This window comes from Helianthus annuus, chromosome 3 (genome assembly GCF_002127325.2).
Source record: "Helianthus annuus cultivar XRQ/B chromosome 3, HanXRQr2.0-SUNRISE, whole genome shotgun sequence".
In the NCBI taxonomy this organism is placed as follows: domain Eukaryota; kingdom Viridiplantae; phylum Streptophyta; class Magnoliopsida; order Asterales; family Asteraceae; genus Helianthus; species Helianthus annuus.
Window position 1 is genome coordinate 83033712 of NC_035435.2, and position 8566 is coordinate 83042277.

The 8566-nt window shown below is 39.3% G+C and overlaps 1 pseudogene; it reads left to right on the forward strand.

Annotated features, from left to right (window-relative positions):
* Positions 1 to 1102: 1102 nt before the first annotated feature.
* Positions 1103 to 8566, forward strand: part of LOC118490433 — a 14203-nt pseudogene continuing 6739 nt past the window's right edge.

Sequence of the window (8566 nt, forward strand, 5' to 3'; positions counted from 1 at the left end):
CATGATTTCATTATGTTTTGCTATGTATGTTTACTTAGCATGCTAGCACATTGATTTACATTACATCTTCTTTTGCTATGTATGTTTACTGAGCATGCTAGCACATTGATTTACATGACTTTTCCTGCTTTGTATGTTAACTTAGCATACTTAGTACATTGTTTTACATTGCATCTCTGTTGCATATGTTCTCGTAACATATGGACACATTGTTTTACATCTCTACCTTGTATGTTCACTTAGCATACTAGGTACATTATTTTCATAAAACATGCTTACATTTGGTATATCGTTTGGTTTGTTTAACGGAACTAAATTACATTCATTAACACCGATCATGCCGCTCGGTAGTAGGTAGTGGTACCATAGGACTTGACATCTCCCGTTCCTAAAACCCTAGGTTTGTTTGGGTGGAAGGAATAACCGAATCCGAAAACATTTCTTTTGATAACCTTTACTTAGGATTGATCAAGATACACTAGGGTGGACTTGGGCCTTAGTGACATTAAAAGACGTAAGGCTAGTTAATTATGTTTTGTTTCCTTGTTGTTAAGACATTGTAATTCTTTTAATCAATAAAGCAAAATTTCAAATTTCCATGTGTTATGAAACAATGATTCTGTTACAACACTCCCCGACGTTTCCGCCACGCTTTGTTGTTTTACGTGGTCGGGGTGTGACACAATGGGTATCATTAATAAACTAACTGGTTTACTCGAGGGTATACCCAAAACCCGGGGGGGTAATTACCCGGTTGATACCCCATAAGTTTTGGCTCAGGTTTAGGACAATCTTTTATAACCAGGATGAGTTTATATTGATTTAAGTTAAATGCGTATGATGATCGGTTTATTGATACACCATAACAAGCCTTGTAATGTGTTACTGAGTTTATACATAGACATATCAAGTCATAATAAAGTCATTTTGGTGTTACATTACACACATATGATTTTTAGTACACTAATGCAAACCCTTATTGTGCGGTTGCATACATGTATTTACACTATGTTAGCCCATATAAATAACAATATCAAGAGGCCCACATTACACAAACTAAATTATCAGTTTAATCGTACCAAACTACAAAGAGAGATCCACCATGTTCCTTAAACATATCGCATTAGTTGTTCCAGTCTTGTTGTTTCTATTGTTACAGTACTTATCAGCAAAAGTTACATACAACGTCCTCAGTTTTGGAGCCAAAGCTAACGGTCGGCCAGACTCAAAAAATGCATTCCTAAAAGCATGGAATTTGGCATGTGCCTCCACTAATCCTACGATCATTTATGTGCCGGCCGACAGGTATTTGATTGCGTCAGTGGTCACATTTGCCGGCCAGGCATGTAAGAGCAAAGCCATCACATTCAACATATATGGTACTTTGGTGGCTCCCTCTAGCTACATTGCTATAGGTAACTCTGAAGTATGGATTAAATTCCACAGGGTTACCATCTCTGGTGGAACTCTTGATGCCCAAGGTGCTCCTCTATGGGCTTGCAAATCCTCTGGAAAGACTTGTCCTAAAGGAGCTACGGTATGATCATGATGTGTTTTTTTGGTTTACATTATTTTGGGATACTAGAATGATAATATATATATATATATATATATATATATATGTGTTTGTGTTATAGACACTTGGCTTCTACCATTCCCAAAACATAGTGATCAGTAAGTTTCATTAAACAGCCAAATGTTTCACATCTTGCTCTATGCATGCAACAATGCTAAAATACAAGGAGTGAGCATTGTGGCACACGGGCTAAGTTGAACACGGATGGAATCCATTTAACATCATCAACAGGTGTGATCGTCTTGAATTCTAAGATCGTGACTGGAGACGATTGCATCTCGATAGGGCCAGGAAATTCAAATATTTAGATAGAGAAGGTGCCATGTGGCCCAGGTCATGGCGTAAGGTACACTTGATGACATGACATTTTCAAAAATCGTTTAGTTTATTATTCATTATTGATTAAATTATCATTTATCATTAAGTTTGTTTCATTGTTTGTTAGTTATTATTCCATCTAACTATTGATGTATTAATTCGTGTATGCATCATTGGGAGTCTAGGGTGGGAGTTGCAAGAAGCCGGTATCCAAAATGTAACCGTAAAAAGCACAACATTTATTGGTACTCAGAATGTAAGGATAAAAACATGGGCGAGGCAAAGCAATAGGTTTGTGAAGAATGTTATTTTTCAGCATTCAACAATGGTAAACTTGCAAAACCCAATCATAATAGATGCAAATTACTGCCCGAACAATGGAAATTGCCCCAAGCAAGTTTCAGTAGTAAAGATCAGCCACGTGGTGTATGAGGATGTACACAGAACATCAGCAACACGAGTGGCAGTGAAGTTTGATTGTAGTAAAGCGAAGCCATGTAGCGGAATCCGACTAAAGGATGTTGTTGGATCTGAGTTTCTTTTTGATTGTATTTTGTGTTTGAAGTTAAGATGAAAATGGATGAGTTGTGCAGCGGAATTAAAATGAAAACAAACTTTGCATACAATCAAATGAGAGTGATACTTTAATCAAACATCTTTTACACTATGAACCGAATGATTGAATTTAATTTCAACAACGATTACAAAGATAGATGTATGAATGCAAACTCCCCCTCAGCCCGAGCTCAGTAGTTTGTTCGTGCAAAGAAGACGAATGATGCAAAGAGCTAATAGAACAGTACAAAGTACTGAACTATTTATAGGCACTTGCAAACTACTGAGCATCTTTGCTGACGTCACCATGAAAGTGACATCTAACCTCCTAACAAACTCTAACCTCTGATCTATACAGACACTGCTTGTGTTAACTACTACTAATACATTCTATTACAAAACAGACTTTAGAACAACTGCTGCAACCTTCTACTGCTGTGAACCCAACAGCACTTGTCCGGATCAGCAGTGCTTGACTCAAGGCAGTAGATTGAATCAGCAGGACTTTAGTCTTCCATCAGATCTTTAGTTGAGCAGCAGTTATGAGTCAGCAGTTTGCTAAGATCAGCAGATAGGAGGTCATCAGTAGTTGTAATCACTTTCAAGGGGAGAGATTTGTATATCAGCATCTGCTTATTCAGAATCCACTGTTCTGATCCAGTTTTGGCTTTAATTATCTGTTCCTCTGATAGGGTTCAATCCCAACAATCTCCCCCTGGAACAGATAATGCCAAAACCCTTCATTATTTGTGGATATTTTATTGCCTCATTAACAGCTCCCTTATCTGACCTTTAAATTGTAATTCAAAGTCAAGGGCATCTGTATCTTCATCATCCCTGCTAAGTGGAAGATGAAGGAGATCCTGCAAATCTTCAAGACTCAGGCCAAGAGCTTGTTCCCTTGATATTTTCTCCACTTCTCCATCAGACCTGAGCAAATTCAATACGCAGGTCTGTTTGTCAGTTGCCTACTTTTGTATTTTTGAGCCTGGTGGGTTTCTTGGGAGATGTTTATTTGCTGAAGTATTTGGTGAGGCTGGCCTGTTCATCACTGGCTGAGCAGTGGTAGCAGAGTTTTCCTGTTCAAGTTCTTCTTTCAACGTTCTTAACAAGCCTTCTTTTAAAACAGCATTTCCAGCAAGAATTTCTTGAACAGTTTCAGCTCCTAACTGGCTTTGTGTCCTTCTTTTGTAGATGGCATTACCAGGTGGAGCAGTGGCCCTCCTGATTTGCAGCTTTGATGGTCCTTTTGAAACCGCTGCTTCAGGGTAGTCAGGTTTTTGAGGAATTGTTGGATCTTTCTTTCTTAATTCCTCCAACCTTTTGTAGGTTGTCCTGACCAAATCTTCTTTCCATCTAGCAACTTGTCTTTTGGTGCCAAAATCAGTAACAACCAATTCTTCTTTCATTCTCTTTAGTTCCAACTGCTTTTCAGGTACATTCTTTTTGAACCTTGCCCAATCAGGAGGAGTGTGAGTGACTTTCCTTTTTATCATATCTTGAATTCTGGCTGCTTGAGCTTCAAGCTCAGGAACAGTCCACTCTTTGTACATGTGTCTCTCTCCTTTGTATTTTTTGTAAAACATAATGCTTTCAATGTAGTCTTTCTTCAAAGTTTCGGCTGCTCTTTCTGAAATTTGTTGACTGACATTCTTAGCAAAACGTTCTAGGGAACTGACTTGTGTGAGCAGATATTGGTAGTATCTTGATACTTCTTTGTCAGATTTCCCTTGTGTGTTTCTTTTCGAGATATCCTCTGCTTGCTTGGCCTTTATCTTCAAATATTCTTCAATGTTTTTGGGCCAGGGATATCCTTTGATTGAAGGCAAACTCCTTTTGGCAGGGTCATCCTCAGTATAGAAGGATTTTATCTCTTCTCTGACAGCTTCTAGTTCAAGAGGAAATTGAACACCTGCAGGAGGTAAGGGTTTGTGCATTGGAACTGAAGAAAGTGGAACTGGTTTTGGTATATTGACAAGAGCTAAAGGTTTTGAAGATGTTGGGGATGGTGAAGTGACATCATCTTTAGAAATTAGCCTTCTCCTCTTTATTTGAGGAGGGACTGATGATGTTTTGGATGGAAAGGTGGTTGTAGTGGCAGTGGTTTGTGATAGACTAACAGTTGTTGAAACAAGTGGTGTTCCAACTACTGTTGTCTTTACAGCAGAAGTTATAACAACTGCTGTCTTCTGCCTTTTGACAGGAGGTGATTGTGATTTTGGTGGTGATGGAGGTAAAGTATTGGATGTAGTGTGTGTTGAAGTGATGTGTGTTGAAGTGGGAACAGATGTTGAAACTACTGAAGTACCAACAGCAGCTGATACACCAGGAGTTACAACAGCTGTTTTAGGTGGTGGTTTTTTAGCAGACTTTGAACGTCTGACCGGAATGGATTTGGGTAGCCTTCCTTTTCTAGTAGGCTTCTTCTTTTCATCAATGAGATTTTCATCATCTCTTGACCCTGAAGTACCCTGATCCGGATAATCCACCTTGGCTTTCTTTTTGGCCTCTCTATCCCTTTTTACACATGCAAGTGCTTCTGCAAGTGCATTTGTAGTCACATCAATTTTCTTACGCCCATCTGGCAAAGGAATCTGTTTGGTCGTATTGGAATTTTCTGGTGCGAGGTAGAGACCATCTGTTATTCCTTTCCTTCTCCATTCTTGAATTTTCTCCCCCTTTTTGGCATTATCTTCGGGGAGTTGATCAATGAAGAACACTGGTGGAGGAGCAGTGCCAGTGGAGTGCAAGATCTGAGTTTTGAGAGCCTTTAGATCAGCCTGAGTGTCTTTGTACCTAGACTCCATAGCATTTCTCAATTGTTGAACATGTTTTTCATGTTGCTGATCTGCTATTTGTTCTTGATGATGGAGAAAAGGTTGAAATAAATTCCAGAGCTCATTTATAGCAGGTGCCTATTGGAGAGCAGGTGCTTGAGGTGGAACAGCAGTGGATTGTACCTTTTGTACTTGTAACAACTGTTGTAGCATATCTTTGAGTTTTGCAACAGAGTTATCAAGTTTTTCAACACGAGCCGTCAGTTTCTGGTACTTTAAACCATCACCCAATTTAACGGGATCATCTGATTTCCCACTAACAGTGGTTTTATCAGTGGTAGAAGTAGGGAGTTTACTCCAAACCTTAACCACTGATGCCCCTTTTCTTGGTACTGGGGTCTTCTTCCTTCAACACTTGACAACCTTTTGATGTTGCCAGTAGGATAAATAAATCCACTGGTGGTTGCCAGAGGTGCTATAAAAGGAATTGCCTCCAAGGAAGTCTGATTGATGTAACCACTGTCCAACTGTAAAACCTGTAGGTTCAACAGTTGTAGTGGCTGCTTCACTTGGATTACCACAAAGAGTTACTTGTAACTCAATGGGTGTAACCTCCTCAGGTTGTGTTGGTGGGTTAGCAAAGAATGATACAGCAGGCTCAGTCATTTGTTGAGGTATATTCTCATTGACAGGTGATTGAGAAGGACTGAGTAATGCCTGCTTCAGATCAATTGCATCCAACAGTAGCTGTGTTTTTGGTGGAATTGTGGATGTGATGGTGGGTTTAGAAAGCGGATTTGCTCCGGGAATTGAGCTGTGGATGATGGAGACGAGTGTATCCAGAGCATCATGATGTGGTGGCCCTTTGTGTACAACCTGTTATTTTTGTGAAGAAGCAGGAGGAGTTATGGTTATGGGTTGAGATATTTGTACCAACTGTTGTGTGGAAGTAGCAGCAGTGGTTTCTTGTGATATTTGTGTTGTCACAGGCATTAACTCTGGTATCTCATCCTCCAGAGTTGCCCTTTTGATTGGGTTGGGGGGTTTTTGATTTTTCTTTTTATAAAGCTTTTTGGGTTTGGTAGGTGTGGGTTTCAAAACAGTTGGTCTGCTGCTTTGATCACCTAGAGTAGTAGGCTCAGCAGCAGATACCTGAGGAGCAGTGGTTGCTGCTAAATTCTGCTCAGGTACCCCTGCTTGTGTTTTGCAAGGTGCTAACATTCGTGAAAAAGTTTCAGATGTTAGGCAGTTTATTGCAGTTATTTCACCTTGGTTTATTAGAGCTAAATCATCCTTACTGAATTTCTTTTGAAAATAATAGCTTAAAAACCTTGGAAATAGTAAGAATGATTTGCTTTCAACATTATTAACCAAATCCTTAAAGATTTCCCGAGAATAATTATAATTTTCTTCTTGAAGAATTGCATATCCCAGATTTTGAATCTTTATAGGGATCTCATTAAAAGAAGTGGTTTTGTTTGAAACACATAGGAGGAGGGTATGAAAAAGAAATCTTGGTGTAGGAGGAAAATAACCTTTTTCTAAGGTTAGTTTCTTCATCATTGTGGCTTCATACCCTCTTTCAATGAAGTCAATGTGCAACTCGTTTTTAGTGAAAGAAGTTTTACCTGCCTGGTCATCGAGTTGAAAGACTTCGGAGATGGATTGTGGTGTAATGTGGACAGCTTTACCTTTTATGGAAGATTGGATTGCAGTTGCAATGTCTCCTTGTTTTTCAAGGGTTGCATTCTTCCAAAATTCCCTTTGGGTTGCCAAGTAGATGGGTGCGTCAGCGGTGAGCAAAGTTTTGTACTTTGATTTTTCCATGATGGTGATAATGGAATCGAAAACATCTGTGGTTCCTGGTTTGTGAGAAGACCCAGGAGATTGTGAGATTTTTTGAATGGAATTTCAGTGGAAGTTGCCTTTTGAGAGGCTGTTTTCGATGATTTTGATGTGGGTTTTGCAGAGGGCTTCGATTTTGTCATTTTGAAACGAAACGATCGAAGAAATTTGTGAGAAATGAGAAGAAAAACTGCTTTGAGAAGAGAATTTTTAAGAATTCAATTCGACAGTAAAACCATGTTTTGATGGTGAGTGGGGATGTTATAGGAAAGAGAATGAATGCTGACGTGGCGGCCGTTACAAAAGGTCTGACTACTATGTACTGCCCACGTGACAACCACTGGTGAAGATGAAGGACAGTACTTTTGGTGAAAGCAACTGATGAAAGCAGTGGAAAGGGGGCAGTGGATGATTTTCACTATCAGTGGATAGCATATCAGTGGATAAGACACTGCTTTTGAACAACAGTGGTTATCAAGGAATGAGAGAACAGAGGTTGTCTTTCAGCAGTGGGCAGACTTTTTGAAGTAGAGCAGACTTTTGAACAATCAGTGGTTATGGCAGACTTTTAAGGATTTTAATGAAATTTTCATTCTTAAGCAATTTTTAAGGATGGATTTTTGATTTTCTGAAAACATTTTGTTGCTTTTATTCATATAAAAACAAGATGTTGCTTGTTATTCCATGTTTAGCATCCCAATCCTAGAGACCAAGCTTTCAAAAGTGGCTGTATCAAGTGCTTTTATGAGCACATCTGCCAGCTGGTCTTTAGTTGGGACATGATATAGAGAAATCAAACCTTTTTCATAGCAATCCCTCACAAAGTGATGTCTGATGTCGATGTGCTTTGTGGTAGAATGGGAAACTGGATTTTTGATGATATTTTCTGCTGCCTGGCTGTCCAACATGAGTGGTGTCTTTAAGGCAGTGATACCAAAATCCAGTAACTGATTTTGAAGCCACAGGAGTTGGGCTGTACAGCTTGCAGCAGCAATGTATTCAGCCTCAGCAGTGGATGTTGAAACTGCTGCTTGCTTTTTGCTTTGCCAAGAGACTAAGCAATCACCTAGAAACTGGCACCCTCCTGAAGTGGACTTCCTTGTGGTGTGACATCTAGCAAAGTCACTGTCTGAAAAACCTGAAAGTTTGATATTCCCATTAGCTGGATACCAGATACCAAGTGTGGGAGCACCTTTTATGTATCTGAGAATCCTTTTTACAGCAATGAGATTTGATTTTCTGGGAGCTGATTGACTTCTTGCACAGACACATGTTGCAAACATGATGACTGGTCTAGATGCAGTTAGGTACGATAAAGACCCAATCATGCTTCTATAGAGTGTTTGGTCAATCAGCTCATCCTTTTCATCAGACATGACTAGCTTATTTGTGGCCATGGGTGTGCTGCATGGTTTATAATCATTTATATCAAATTTGGTTAAAAGTTCTTTAGCATATTTGCTTTGATGAATGAAAGTTTTTTGGACCAAAGCAT